A 16,774-nucleotide genomic window follows, 5' to 3' on the forward strand; every position below is an offset into this window, starting at 1 on the left:
TCGAGCATAAAAAATGTGTCTGGAAATCAACTTTTGTGACCCATGTCTCGGAACTACATTAAATTTTGCACAGATTTAGATAAAATATAATTGAGAAGGAAGTCATAACTCATCAGTGCCAAATGTTGCACTTTAATTAATTAGACTAATTAGAAAATGAGATTGAAAAAGTAAGCGCCATCTAATGTCCAATGCCCATATTACATCATGGGGAGCCTATTTCTGTGTTGCAGTCTATTTAAACCATATATTATTATATCATATATATATATATATATATTTAATATATATATGACGTGAATATGACTGTAATCATATATAATTATGTATAATTATATCATATAAAAATAGTATCTATATTACTAAAAGTCTCATCTTGACCACTTCCTGTTGCACTGTATATTGAATTTAGAAAAAACGCTGCCACTGACGGCTGTGATTTTTGACCATCTTACTCAGTGTCCCCCTCCGCTGTGCAGGACAAGAGGAATTTTCTCATCGATGAAAAATAAAAGAGTTATTAGTGTTTTAAAATTGTTGAGATTCTCTCTCCTGAAGGCCACGCCCCTTCCGGAGGGACTATAAAACCCGGAAGTGTGGAGGTGCCTCAGTTGTCTGCAAGATGGGGGAGCGAGAGGTAGCAATTCTCAGTCTGAGCTGTGAATATCACTGAACACATGTCTACTAAACTGTGAGTGGTTTTACTGACCTGTCAGTGCCCTTAATGTGGTTTGAAAATGTTGTTTGGAAATGCAAAAGTGTGTTTTGGTTTGAAAGTGTTAAAGCTGTGTTGCCTTTGGTTTGAAAGTGCTAACGCTGTGTTGCCTTTGGTTTGAAAGTGCTAAAGCTGTGTTGCCTTTAGTTTGAAAGTGCTAAAGCTGTGCTGCCTTTGGTTTGAAAGTGCTAAAGCTGTGTTGCCTTTGGTTTGAAAGTCCTTAAGCTGTGTTGCCTTTGGTTTGAAGGTCCCATTTAGTCCAGTAATTAATATAACTGTGAGTGTGTTTTTTGAATGAGACTGCCGCAGAGGTCCGGTTCCTGAACCAGCCTAATTAATGGGTGAGGGCAGTTCCTTTGGGTTCCCCCATTCATTGAACCCCACTGACTGCCAGTGTGCAGAGTGGGGGTCATGGCCATAGTGGGACTGGGGCAGTTCCAGGCTGAGGGAAGGCTAAGGCATCTTCCACTGACAGAAAAATGCCTAATCCTAACCCTAACTCGCCCCCCTTCCAGAGCTGCCCACGACTGGAGCTGGAGCCGCTTTGGGACCGGCTGCGGGTGCGCCAACCTCGGCCAGCATGCCCTTCTGGATCATTGTGGTGATGATGGTGGGGAGCAGCACTGCCCTGCACGCCTTCAGCAGCCCCATAGCGCCGGCTCTGTCAGACCGCCCGCATGCTCGCTGTAACACTGGCCTACCGACAGCCCGACCGACCACTCGCGGCACCCACCGGCCGACCGACCACTCGCAGCACCCACCGACCGTCCGACCACTCTCGCCACCCACTGGCCTACCGACCACTCGCGGCACCCACCGACCGTACGACCACTCTCACCACCCACCGGCGGCCCGGCCACTCTCATCACCCACCGGTGGCCCGATGGCATGACAGCCCGACCGATCCTCCACAGAATCCATTGGCCTACCGACAAGCCTGACTGACAGGCTGACCGACCGACCGACTGAATAACCGACTGACCCTAACCCTAATCCTAACCCTAGCTCTACATTTGTTATTTATCATTTTTATTTAACAGTTCACATCATAACTTTATAAAGATAAATCAATTGAAAAACAAAATGATCATCAAGGTTAGCATTACCTTTTTTCCATCAAAACTTAGTTATTTTTTTTATGTAATTAGGAGGCAGCCATGATCCCAGGGTCCTCGCTGCCTAGCGACCATAAATCAAAGCGCGGGATTGGTCAATTTGCGTCCGACCTCAATGTCAAACGTGCATTGATTGGAGAATTATTACTCGGAAAATTGATAGTTTTTCTCATATTTTTAAAAAATGTGCAGGTTTTGGTCTTGAGGAGTTTCAGGTGTGATTTATATAATATTTTTACACAATATGTTAAAAATTTAGGTAGTTCCGTGAGGGGTCACAAACTTGAACGAAAAAGCTCCTCGGCCCATAGCCTACTAGTACAATAGAAAATTAAACTGGTAGTTTGAATCAATTAGTTATGAGAAATATTGTTTTACCATGTGTCTTCTTTGTAGGGATTGGCCACTCGAAATCTGATCAAATGAAACAGAGAACATATTAATTCAAAATATACCTCTTAAGATATGGTTAACATATGATGAGCATTTGACAGCACTGGGCCTGTACCCGCTGGCGTTAAGAAGAATGAGGGTGGACCTCATTGAAATGTACAGAATAGTTAAAGGCTTGGTTACAGTGGATGTGAAGAGGATGTGGAGACTCTTCCACTAGTGGGAGAGTCGAGGACAGGGGTCGGCAACCTACAGCCCCCGGGCCAAATTCAGCCCGTAATCTGAAATCATCCAGCTTGCAGGCGTTTTTTTCCCCCCGTAATCATCCAGCCACGAGCAGCAGCGTCCCGAGCAGCAAGCTCTGGCTGTACCACATCCTGCTCAACGCCGCCGGCACAGCCGCGCACCTTCTGTGAACACGTTTAAGAAAGAACTGCAGATGCTGGAAAAATCGAAGGTAGACAAAAATGCTGGAGAAACTCAGCGGGTGAGATGAGGCTGCCTCACCCGTTGAGTTTCTCCAGCATTTTTGTCTACCTTCTGTGAACACATGATTTGATGCCTGCCATCCGGGGCGGGATCCATGTGTACACGTGATAGATATGGCCCGCCATCCGCCATCCGCTCACGGACATGCGTCCCGGCCCCTATGCAGAACAAGGTTGCCGTCCCCTGGTCTATGACTAGAAGTCATAGCCTCAGAATTAAAGGACATTCTTTTAGGAAGGAGATGAGGAGGAATTTCTGGTTAGAAAACTCCTCGTGTGTCCGTTAAGCTTCGCATGGTCGAAGGGTAAACCTTCTCCATGCTGGTCCCAAACTAAACTGAAAACTATGCTTCTACACTTAGCTCCAAACACGGCCAAAATAGTCATAAATCCCACCCACAATATAACGGGCAGTCTAAACTGTAAGACACGTGCCTCATTAATGACACACAAAACAAGCCAAATGGCCATTACATACCGGCTCCTGATTGTTCCGAGTATATAACGAGGCAATTATTAATAAACATCAAAAAAAGTAGCCATGAAGGCTTAACATATATCAAAAGCAAAAAGTCAGGGAATGAACCCCGTGGCTCTTTGTTGAGGAATTGAACCCCGGTCTACCGCTTGACAGGCGTGGATACTAACCACTATACTAACGAGGAAAAAATAGCATGCATTATATATGCATAGTGCTCCGGTGGCTGATGCGGCATTCTGGCGGCAGCGACCTGAATCCGGGGCTCGGCTGCGGGCCAGTGGATGACATCGTCGGGAGCTCGCGGGTCACAGGTTGATGCCTGTTTTCCGGAGCTCCCGTGGCAACAACTGCGTCCGCTGGACTGGAGGGCGGCAGCTTCGGCCACCCCCGGGCCACGGAGCTTGAACCGCGGACTGACTTACCATCGCCCGGTGGGGTATCGCCTCAGCGCAGAGGGAGAAGAGGAGGGAAGAGACAGCAACCCTAAGACTTTTGCCTCCATCACAGTGAGGAGGTGCTTGGTGAACTCACTGTGGTGGATGTTAAGTTGTGTTTATTGTGTGTTGTTTATTATTACATGTATGGCTGCAGGCAACGACATTCAATTCAATTCAATTCAATATCAACCCTAACGGTGAATTTTATTGCTAAATATCCTGTTATTCTCTCAAAGGATTTTCACACTTCAACATTGCAACCCATTCATGAATTGGTCGGACATGGAGGAAGACGCAATCAGAATTCTTCATCAACTCTTCCATCTTCACTTTCGCCTTCTAGAAGCAAGCATAACTTGATTATTAATCTTATTAAAACACTGGTTTTAGTTTAAACTCGTGCCGTGCGCACCAAACCCTGAAAATCAGGCATGATACCCAATATATAGTCGAAAACATAACAGTCCAAAGCTTTGATAGCATGAAACGTCTTCCTCCATGTCCGACCAATTCATGAATGGGTTGCAATGTTGAAGTGTGAAAATCCTTTGAGAGAATAACAGGATATTTAGCAATAAAATTCACCGTTAGGGTTGATTTAATTTCCGGATCATTAGCAGAGATTTCAAATCCCAGCTCAAGCTTTGGCCATTCTCTGTCTGGCTTACAGAGAGATTTCATTGATCCATCCCTTGTCGCTTAAGAAGCGGTTCGCTGTCAGTTCTCTGGAAACTTTATCTGCAGGATTTTCTTTTGTGATAACATATTTCAGTTGTACAACATTGGTAATTCCCAATGCTCATTCCATTGGCAGATTGTCTCTGTCCAAATGCAACTCTCTGGTTTCTTTGTCTCTATCATCTAGTGGAATGCTCTCACAATTGTCGCTGATCCACTTGGAAAGTGTGAATCCTCCCTTATTGCAAAGAGAAGGCAGATGTTCTACTAGTAGAATTGCTTCCTGCTCAGTAGACATGGATTTTAAGTAATCATCCTTGCAGAAATTATTCTTGAAAGAGATTCTTACTTCATGAAATTTAGTATTCTCGCCAAACTTGCATTTCAAATTCTGGTGGCTATGCTCAGCCTTACGACGATTATTCGGCAGACTTACACTTTCTTGTTTGAAACGTAAGTCCGTCAATCTTTACTGAGTAGTTCATAATATCCATGAACTTCAATTCTTCATTCGACATCTCTTCAGATTCGTTATTGGTACTTTCATTGAAGTCATGATGGTATTGTTTCATCACCAGCATTTCTAATTTATCAGTAGATATTTGATTAACAGCAATGGTAGGATAGTTCCTCTGATTTTCGTTTTCACTGTTCCTTTTCAAGGAACCATAGATAACCTATCCAAGTCGGGTTTTCGTAGCATACGGTCCATCACCTTGGCTCCTAACAGTCTGTATAGGTTCCAATGCCTTCAAAACATTCGTTCCGATAAGTAGATCAATACTAGAATTTATTTCAGAATCTTAGTCTCTTCTACTGTGATGTTCAGCCATCTCGTCAGGTTTTCTGTGCAAAAGGTAGTCGAACTTCCATGATCCAGAAAAGCATATGTTTGCAACACTGTATTTGTCTTGCTTTTCCTTACCTGTACTGGTAAGATAGAAAAGTTACAAGCATCAACCCCGACCCCAATATGAGCAGTTACTTGAGGCGAGGTGATAGCATCACTGGTAGTTGGCTTCTTCTTCTGTTCTGTTTGCTCAGGTTCATCCTCTTCTATTTGCTGTGATAGTTCTCCATCTATTTGTTCCAATTCTTCCTCCTCCCAATGCCCTGGTAGCTCTTCTTCAGTGTGAAGTGCTTCAGGATGATATTGCCTGCACTTATAACAAATTATAGGACTCTTACAGTCTCTCACCATATGTCCCTTTTTCAGACATCCAAAACAGATTCCCTTCTCTTTCAAGAAATCCATCTTGTCTTCATATTCTTTCATCTTGAATCTTCGACACCATCTTATGGTGTGATCAACTTCATCACATATCAAACAAAATACTATTTGCTTGCTAGTAGACATATTTTCTTTCATTCCATCTGTCGTTTCCACAGGTCTGGTTGTGATAGCAAAACTACTTCTCTTAGGTTCTGATCTTTCTTCAGTTTTGGAAAAGGTAGAACCTTTGTTAGCTGCAATCGGTTTATGGTCTTCAATAGTCCCATAGTGTGGCTCTAACATGTACCGTACTTCCTTGTCCAAGAAATCCATCAGGTCTGGTAGCCTGGCTACTTGGTTTCTCTTATCCATTATTCCGCCTGCTTCGTATCTCCACCCTTCTCTCAGTCTTCTGGGCAACTTACTAATGATGATTCTAGTATTACTTGGAAGATTAATTTCCTCCATGTGGCCGAGATTTTTCATCGAGCTGCAACAACCTCTCAGAAATATTCCATAATCACTCAATGCCTCCCCATCTTCCGGCTTGATTCCTTTCCAAGCATGGGCCTTCTCCATGTATGCGTTAGCAATCCTCTGTTCATTACCAAAACATTCTTTAAGTAACCTTCTCGCCTTTTTATAGCCATGGTTGACTGGCTCAATTTGACAACTTTCTACAAGTAACTGAACAATTCCACTGGCGTACTTCACCAGCAGCGGCTCCACCCCCTCCGGAGACTAAAGGGCCTGTCCCACCAGCATGCGATTGCATGCGCCTAGCGCGACCAAACGTGGTCGCTTGAGGCGTATGGACTCACGGGGCCGGTCCCACTTCGATCGCTGGAGGCATATGGAGTTGTGCGGGGCTGGTCCCGACATCGCGCGGGGCTCCGAAAATCCCGCACTGTCCGAAAATCCCGCGTGCCAACGGCCTGTCGGCCCGCAGACGCATTGAGGGCGTACGCAGCGTTTTGACGGGCATACGCAGCGTCTTGACGGGCGTACGCAGAGTCTTGACGTCGAACGCAGTGTCTTGACGGCGTACGCCTAGCGTGTGGCGTTGCGCGATTACGTCACCACCCGGCGTGCCATTGCGTGATGACGTCACCGCCCAACGCCATGCGACGTCCAAATTCAGTCGGCCCATATCTTCTCCATTCTGCCATCTGGAAAGAGGTACAGGAGCATCAGCTGCAGAACCAGCAGGATGCTACACAGCTTCTTCCCACAGGCAATAAAACTGGTTGACGGACTGTGTCCCCTCCCCATACATCATACACCAACACATCTAACCTCGCCCATACTTTGACAGCTAGACACCTGTCAAAGCAAAGCCACTGTCCGGTCTGAATGTCTGTTTTTAGTTCAATTTTTAAGTCTATTTTAGATATGTTAATTTTAAAGTTGTATGTATTTATTCTGTTTTTATTAACTGCACTGACAGGAACTGATTGAGAAACAATTTTTCGTTTCCTCTGTGTATGTAAGTACTCAGTGAAAATTACATTAAAGTAAATACTGAAATACTGAAAATACTGAAATCGTAAACGCTCCTTTTCATCCGTAACTTTCGTTTCTAATACTTCTTCTAATGCCCTTACAAAAGCTTTATACTGCAAAGGATCCCCATCATACGTAGGAATTTCTGCTGGTGGTAGAATGAGAGAGGTATTTTATCGAGCTATGATCTGGTTGAATTCAGTTGCCTTTTCAACAGTGCCAATAATTATTCCTGACCTTGGCTTGGCTCCACCTGTTGATAAACTGGTCTGCTCGAGCCTGTGCACCAGGCCTCGGACAAGCGTGTTCCGCTATTGGTTTGTTTCGAGCATCCACAAACGGTCCAATAGTAGTTTGTTTCGATCTAGCACTCATTTGCTGAGAAGAAGTTTCACCCATCTTCCTCTGTTCCAATGGGTTTTCAAAGCCATGAAATCCAGTGGACCTCGATTGTGCAATTGATCCAACTGCTAACTCACTTCGAGCAATCTTTCTTCGCAAATCGGAGTTCATCTTGAACTGCATCTTGAACCCTCACTTTCCAGTAGCTCCTTCTTTGTTTTGGCCACCGCCTAGTGTCTAGTTTCAGTTGTTCCTTTTGTCGCCTCATCTCTTCTTCTTCTCATCTCATCTCTTCTTTCCTCTGATCGTTCCGTCGTCTCATCTCTTCTTCTTCTTGCTCTATATCATGTTTCATCCTCAAGGCATCCGCTTCTATTGAGATAGCAGCTAGATCAGCTTCAACTCCCAATCGAGCAGAAGCCCTTGATACCGAAATGGCTGTAGAACCAGATTTATGTCTTGATCCTCGTGGAGATATATTAGAGATACTATCCCCAGGTGCAATCTCATTTTCCATTCTGGCACCTTGTTGCATCGCACTTCCAGCTACTAAGCTCGTAAGTTGTGGCATAATTTCTGATAACCACTCCTCTGCCTTATCCATGAAACCATTGAATATATTCACTCTGTCTTCCTCCCATTGAGTGTATCTTATGTATTCTTCCCGAGACGGCTGTAAACACAACAGCCATCTTGTTTCTTGCCAACCTCCTGGCAGAGGATCAATAGTTGGCTCATATTAGATTTCACCTTGATCACGTTCTGTTCTGATTCCATTAATTTCTTCTGTTTCTCAATTAATCTGGTAATCTGTTTCCATAATTTGTTTCTCTTCTTCTCGGTTTCTTTCAAATAGGCAGCTTGTGAATTATCTGTTTCTTCTCGATACATGAGTTTTCTGTAGCTATCAATTGACTCATTAACTTATTCCCATATCGAGTTTTCCTCCTTCTCGGTTCCCTTCAGAGCTAGAACTTGGCCTTTCTCAGTGAGTTTAAGTTGCCTAATTGGTCTTTCATCGCCACCTCGTGGTTCCTCATGAATGGCTCTTTCTTCATCTTCTGGCCCCATGATTTTAAAGAGGTTTTGGCAAATTGCCAAGTCTTTAAATTAAACGAATAGGGACCTCTGAATTTATGTAAACATAATTTCTTGGAACAATAACAAACTGATATTGTAGACAACATCTCTCCAACATCCATGGGCTTAAAGATGACGATAGTTCGAAAGGAATGCGTGTTATCAAGAGTTCAAAACAATTTCCAAGGTCGGTCTCCTTTCTACAGTCAGATTGAAAAAAACACTTTCTGGCTCTTTTTACATAAGCCGTTAAAAATTAAAGCTTTGCAGCTTCAAATTCAAAGAATAATAGTTGATTTCTACTCACAATTTCTGTGATGATGTCTTTAGATCTTCAGATAAGTCTTGATGTTGTCGATAGACCTCAAGGCCTTCTCTGGCTGCGATCTATTGTCTTCAGTTACTCGGCTGGAACCGCTATTCTGTCCAAAACCTCTTTTGAGATCTTAGCCCAGTTTTCTGTCCAAATCTCTGGGACTGTTATTCACCCCCCTGGTCGGAGGGAACCTTCGACTTAATGTAGCGACAGATTTTTATATCGTTCAAGAGATTACTCCCTCTAGCCGCTAAATGGACTGCATAGTTACGGGGAATATCTTCATTCGCATGCGAGCTCACCGTCAGAGACCTTCAGAGATTCTTCACAGACAAATCTTCCAAACACAGTCTTTTGATTGATAAATTCTTTATTGTTGATGAAAAACAATAAGGTACATCCAAACTTCTTCCGACTCGTACACTATAATCTTCAACGAACTCCAGCTAATCGCTTTCAAGGTTAGAAACTCGTGTCTCCGTTACGCTTCGCATGGTCGAAGGGTAAACCTCCATGCTGGTCCCAAACTAAACTGAAAACTAAGCTTCTACGCAAGAAACTTAGCTCATAAACACGCCCAAAATACGTCATAAATCCCACCCACAATATAACGGGCAGTCTAAAATTTAAAGACACATGCCATCATTAATGATACACAAAACAAGCCAAATGGTCACTACATTGATTTCTACCGGACGGTGCAACAGGAAGGGCAATCGAAAACCAAATTTCTTGCCGAACTTCGCACCAAGGCAAAGGCATGTGATTTTAAAGCTCAATGCTGCGAAAAGTGCCAAGACAATGCATTGCGGGATAGACTGGTCATGGGCAGCAGGCGATTCTCAAGGAATTGGACGCCTCATTGAAGAATGTGCTTCAGTGTGCTAAGATGGCCGAGCTGCTAAGTAAAGAACTTCACAAAATGGCTGGCGAAACAGCATCGAAGCTCCCTCAGGAGGTGTATGCAGTTCGTCAGACTCGTCCGCAACGCCAGATTCCGCAACGCCAGAAGCACTTGATCGACCCAGAGCAAATCCGGATAAGGTGGGACAGTTTCAGAAGAGCCGTCCCCTATGGGTGGAGGATCGAAACCCTGCTACCGGTGCGACTCGACTGCTCATCATCTCCATGAGTGCCCATATATCAAGTCCGTTTGTTATACATGTTACCGAAAAGGTCATCTCCAGACAGTGTGTCGATCTGTAGGAAAGCTGAGAAAGAGCAAGTAAGCGCAAAACACAGTCGACCAAATCGTGGAAACCATTCCTATTGAAGTGCTCGGTGTGTCTTTGATCATCAACAAGACGAGGATTTCGCGGCGAGCCTCGAATGTCGATCTACAGTTCCAGGTAGACACTGGTGCGGCTGTGTCGCTAGTGGGTCAGGCATCTGGGAGAGGATCGGATCGCCGAAACTGACACCGGCCAACATCCGCCTTTTCGGATACGGACGATAGTCCATTCCCACAAACGGCAAATGCACTGTCGCCGTTTCCTATAATCGTATGACACAGATGTTGCTGCTGATCGCTGTTGGTAAAGAAGGTACATCCCTGTGCAGCATCGACTGGATCCATGCTTTCAAGCTTGACATGAATGCCTTGATCCACGATGGATCAACTATGGCATTGTCATCGATCACGGATTCCAACATGGTCAGCAAGTGCGAGAAACCTACGAAAACAGGACATCAAATGGCACTGGTCCAAAGAGTGCATTCACCAGGTTGAAGGAGATGCTCGCCCAGAAGACGCATTTGGTCCACTATGACCCATCGAAGCCGATCTCGCTGGCCGCCGATGCATCGCTATATGGTCATGGAGCTGTAATCTCACAAACGGCGCCGAACGGCAAGGAAGAACCAATTGCGTTTGCATCCAAAACGCTGACGACCGCCGAGAAAAAGTGGAGGTGGCCATTGGAGAAAGAGCAGCATACAGATAAAGCAAATACTGATATCTCTTTGAAAGAAAACACTGAGGAAATTTCTATTGATTCTGAGCCTTTAGCAAGAGTTATGAAATGGAAAAAAGGTGGAAAAAAATAGTGAAGCGAGGTCCAGCCAAATGAAGACGTTCAAACTGGAAAGGGGGAATGGGATGTTTGGTGGACTGTGTGGGGTGGGAGGACAAAGGGAGATGTTTTGTATATAGTTTATCCTGTCTGTAGACTGTGTGTGTGTGTGTGTGTGTGTGTGTGTGTGTGTGTGTGTGTGTGTGTGTGTGCAGCCATTTTGAGTTGTCTTGCTGCCAGCATTGAGTAAAGCATTAAAGACTTCTGTTGTAAATTGAAGACTCTCAAGTTTTGTGCAGACCTAGAAAACATACACGAAAGTGGGGTGGTGTGGGGGGGGTGGAGTGGTGTGGGGGGGGGGGGGTGGGGTGGTGAGGGGGATGAGGGAGGAGGGAATCCACACCGCGGCTTCCCCCGACTCCACACAGCGGATCCCCCGACTCCACACAGTAGCTTCACCCGACTCCACAAAGCGGCTTTCCCGACTCCACACAGCGAATTCCCCCAACTCCACATGGCTTGTGGACTCAGCCCCGCTTCTGGGGCTTCATTATCCTCACCCAGAAGGGGCGTTACCTTCATGGTGACTGGCAGGCAAGAAGACCAATGTGCTGACCTCATGATTATTTAAACCGTCATAACTTTTGTAATATTCCACCGATCGGAACAAAACGTGGTGCGCTTGGAGCAGAGGAGAACGTTGAGTAAGAGTAAGGTAATCTTAAATAGTGATTAATGGTAGATGTTGATGTGTTGGTTCAGAGAACAAACACGTGGAGACACCAAGGAAGCAGGAAACCAAATAGTAGATTAATCTTCACGTCAAGGCTATTTAGAGTCCAAATTTCATTTGGGGTTGTTCACATGGTTTTGCTCTCGGTGCGTAAAGATGGACATCCTTAAAAAAGTATCGTCTTTGAGAGAGAATCATAGCAATTTTACTTCGGAGTCACGTGAGTGACTACATGAAGAAGGCCTGTCCAGGCACACGCGCGTCATATCGTCAGACGCATAGCGCTGCGACCGCGGTAGGAGGTGCAGAGCCCTCCAAGCGGTGAGTGAAAGAAAATCCTGAAGGTAAGTACTTTTACTTTCACTTTCAGGCTGCTTTTCCTCCGTGGAGACTGCGTGCAGAGAACACAGGCAAGTCTTATTATGGAGAAATGTGGGAGAAATAAGGGAAAGCGCGTCGCAGTAAGCACTCAAGGGGACAGAATGTCTGAGAGTAGCGGGAGCCCGACGAAAAAGTCGGCGGCAGAAAAACCAGCAACTTCTAAAACGGGAGAAAAAAGCCCCGTTGAAACACCCACTGGGGGTAAGGCCAAAAAGAAAACAAATAGGCCAGTAGACTCGGACGAGTCAGAACCAGAGGTTATGTCAGACCGAGTTTCACAATTGGAATTCCTCATGGGGAAAATGATATATAAAGGCAAACTCCAGAAGGAGTATAAAAAAACGCGGGCCTATGGGAGAGCCAGCGTATGGAACACCTACGAGAGGTCCTGGGAAACGTTGGCCTACAAGTGAGCCAGCGACTGAAATGCCTGATGATGATGAATATGTATGTTGGCCTAGCACAGAGCCAGCAACAGAAATGTCTGAAAGACAATACAGACGTTGGTCTACAGGAGAGCCAGCGTATGAAGCAGCATCCAAAAGAGGGCTGCCAGAATATGGTTCTATGGAAGAGCCTGAGATACCTAAAAAAGGGTTTACTAAGCGTAGGCCTATCAGAGAGCCAGCGCATGAAATACCTGAAGAAGAAATGCCAGGTGAACCCCATTATGAGGAGGAATATCCAGAAGATTCTGACAATGAATCATATGAAGACCAGAGCCCCATATAAAAACGCAAAGTACCAGGTCTGGCCCAAATGTTCTATAGTCCCAGACACAAGGGAAACCTCTGCCAGAGGTTATAGCAGAAAGTATAAAATTACCTGCTTTCCCATCATTTGGAAGAATCAACGATGGATGAGATTGTGAACAAATATGAAATCCCGCAGAATTACGCTCTGCTAGCAGTTCCAGCATTAAACAGTGAAATATGGAGTTATATGGGCACCGCAGTACGCGCACAAGAAATGAGGTTACAGCGGGTACTAAGATGAGTGGGGTCTAGCATTACGGCGTTTGCCAGAGACCTGGAAGAAGGAAATGTGACAACGTCACAACAGGATGTTATGGGAATGATGTGTAATGCACACTTTGAAATAAACTGTATTCGTAAAACTGCAATGAGACCTAACATACATCCTAAGTTTGCAGGGCTCTGTAAACCATCGAATATACAATTGCCGAACTTACTCTTTGGAGAAGATCTTGCCAAAAAGCTGAAAGTCTTAAACGAAGAAGCAAAAACGATGGGTATGATAAAACCACCGATGTTTGGCAGAACAGTTCGAAGGCAATATCCATACCGAAGGGTGGCTGGAGCTGGTGAAGGAACAAGTCGCTCGTACCCGTATACGCGCTATTGGCGCACGACCCCAGGACGTGGAGGACACGGCATTCCCACAAGGGGCAAGATACAAAAGGTGACACCAGCAAACCCTGAGGTAGGTGGTTCTGGTTCTGGTAGAAACATATCAGATGTTTCATATTCACAAATTGGGGGAAGGTTACAATTCTTCCTAAAAGAATGGCGTAAAATAACACCTGACGCTTATATACTGTGCAGTATAATGGGGTTTAGATTTGAATTCTACCAACATGAAAATCCCCCTACTCAACATATCCCAAGACAAATACATTTGTTCTCTAAAGAAGAGAATAGAATCATTCAAGTAGAAATTGACAAATTGAGTAAAAAAGGGGTGATTGAGAAAACAGTTTATCAAAACCACCAATTCATATCTAGTATTTTTTCTAGACCAAAAAAGGATGGTGGATGTAGAATCATTTTAGATCTAACAAGTCTCAACCCTTTTGTACAGTATAAACATTTCAAAATGGAGACATTTACTAATGCTTTGCAGCTAATTTCAACAGAATGCTACATGGCAAACATAGATCTCCAAGATGCATATTACTCTGTGGCTGTGCATGTTAACGGTCGTAGATATTAGAAATTTAACTGGATGAATCAATTGTGGCAATTCAAAGCATTGCCTAATGTGTTAACCTCAGCCCCTAGATTGTTTACAAACCTGCTAAAACCAATTTTAGCATTGTTAAGAGCCCAGGGCCATTTGATAATGGCTTATTTGGATGATATTTTAATTGTGAGAGACACTGAAGCTACAACAACAGCATCAGCTTTAGAAGTCAAACTAACATTTCAAAATCTGGGCTTTCTTATCCATCCAGATGAATCTAGACTGACACCCAATAAAATAATTGATTACTTGGGGTTCACTATTAATTCAGAGCACATGATAGTGACCTTACCCAAGGACAAAAAGCTGCAGCTAATTGAAGGTTGTAACAAACTAATTTCAGATCAACAACCATCAATCAGTCAAGTGGCAAGCCTACTTGGCAAGCCTACTTGGCAAACTAATTGCTTATTTTCCAGCTGTTCAGTTTGATCCACTGCATTACCAACAACTGCAGCGAGCAAAGGTCCAAGCATTGAAAAGACATTCCAGGCATTTTGATAGACCCATGCAACTACCAAAAACAGCAATTGATGATATACAATGGTGGATTAAGAATGTTCATTATTCTTACAGAAAAATTCTGGTTGAATCACCAGCTATCATTCTACAAACCGATGCAAGCGCACTAGGTTGGGGAGCTGCTGATACCATCTCGAGCTGTGCAGGTAGATGGAATGCGGAGGAAGAACCTTTGCTCGAGGCACATGGCATTAACTATCTTGAATTGTTAAGTACATTTCATGGGCTTAAAGCCCTTTGCGCTAAGGTGCAAAATTTGCATGTGCAGGTTCAGATTGACAACACTACGGCAGTAGTATATGACAATCATATGGGTGGAATCAAGTCAGAAGCATATGACAGATTGGCAAACATGATTTGGCACTGGTGCATTACAAGAGACATCTGGCTTTCTGCAATTTACCTCCCAGGTAAATTTAATATAATTGCAGACATTAGATCACGAAAATTTAATGACAATACAGAATGGATGTTAAATCGTGACATTTTCCATGACATTGTTCAAAAATTTGGAAAACCAGAAATTGACTTGTTTGCATCCAGGTTGAACCATCAGTTACCTCAATATGTTTAGTGGGAACCAGACCCAGGTGCAACAGGGGTAGATGCATTTTCGTTAAATTGGGGTGGAATGTTTTTATATGCATTTCCTCCCTTTTGTCTTATCAGTAGATGTCTACAAAAGATCAAACAAAATAAGGCTTCAGGATTATTGGTTGTCCCAGATTGGCCCACACAACCATGGTATCCACTAGTGTTAAAAATGGTGACAGATCCTCTAATGCATATTTCAAGACAAGAAAACCTACTTGTGCACCCTGTAACTGGTGAATTTCATCCTTTACATGATCGTATTGATTTGTTGATATGCAGATTCTAAAAAGGTCATATGTCGGAAGAAGACTATCAGATCGCACTATGGATGTAATTGCAGGATCCTGGAGGGATAGTACCCAGAAGCAGTACATTTCTTACATTAAGAAATGGGAGGAGGTTTGTGCAACCTTTCATACCACACTGCAGACACTTCAGATGTTGTAGAAATCTTGTCAACATTACATTTGGTGCAAATTTAAGTTATAGTGCGATCAACACTGCAAGGAGTGCCCTCTCTGCATATTTATCTAGAGCATCTGATCAACAGGTTTTCGGATGACACCCCTTGATTTGTAGATACATGAAGGGCATCTTTAATGCTAAACCTCCCAGACCGAGGTATACGGAAATCTGGAATGTGAGGGATGTACTCATGTTACTTAGTCCCATCTCAAATTTGTCTTTTGACAAAATTACCATGAAAGTAGTCATGTTAATGGCATTAGTTTCAGCACAAAGAGTACAGACATTACACAAATTATGTATAGACAGAATGGGAATGACAACAGAGGAAATTACATTCTATGTCTATGACTTGCTGAAACAGAGCAGACGAGGAGTCACGGGCTGCAAATTGGTCTTTTCAGCATATCCTACAGATCAAAGACTTTGTGTAGTGACATATTTAAAACACTACATTGAGACCACCAAGCATCTGAGAGGTGTAGAATCCGCATTATTTATCAGCCATAAAAAAACACACAAAAAAGTGTCAACACGAACAATTTCCAGATGGCTGAAGCAGGTGCTATTGAATGCAGGAATTGATACTGACAAATTTAAATCTCATTCCACCAGGGCGGCGGCAACATCGGCGGCCAAGGATTTGGACGTTCCAATAGACCATATCCTCGCGGCCGCAGGATGGGCAAATGAAAGGATGTTTTACAAATATTACCACAAAGAGATTGCAGACCCTGGTGTATTTGGTGGTACTGTTTTGGATTCAGTATTAAATGTTCCCATTGATTAAAATGGGACACAAAAATGTTTATCATAAATAAACCATTAACTGATTAAAATAAAAGTTATGGTTGCATGTTATTGACTGTTTTTCACTCATAGAGTCAATCAAATGCAGTGATACGGAATTGAATCTACGGCCTGAAATCACAGAAGCATAAAACCTTCACGTAGTCACTCACGTGACTCCGAAGTAAAATAATAAGATTAAACGAGAACTTACCAGTTTGAAGTTTGATCTATATTTTATGAGGAGTTACGTTGAGGGACTATGTGCCCTCCGCTCCCACCCTAACAAAGATCAAAGGAAAGTTAAGTTGGTATCACGTAGCTTTCTATTATCCTTCGGTATCTATCATCTGTGATTTCACACCGCTGCTTTGAAGATTGACGCGTGTACGCCTGGACGGGCCTTCTTCACGTAGTCCCTCAACGTAACTCCTCATAAAATAAAGATCAAACTTCAAACTGGTAAGTTCTCGTTTAATCTTACTAATATGTGGCACAGGAGATTGTCATGGGGAAAATATATTCAACAAGGCA

This window comes from Amblyraja radiata, chromosome 20, assembly GCF_010909765.2.
Source record: "Amblyraja radiata isolate CabotCenter1 chromosome 20, sAmbRad1.1.pri, whole genome shotgun sequence".
NCBI lineage: Eukaryota > Metazoa > Chordata > Chondrichthyes > Rajiformes > Rajidae > Amblyraja > Amblyraja radiata.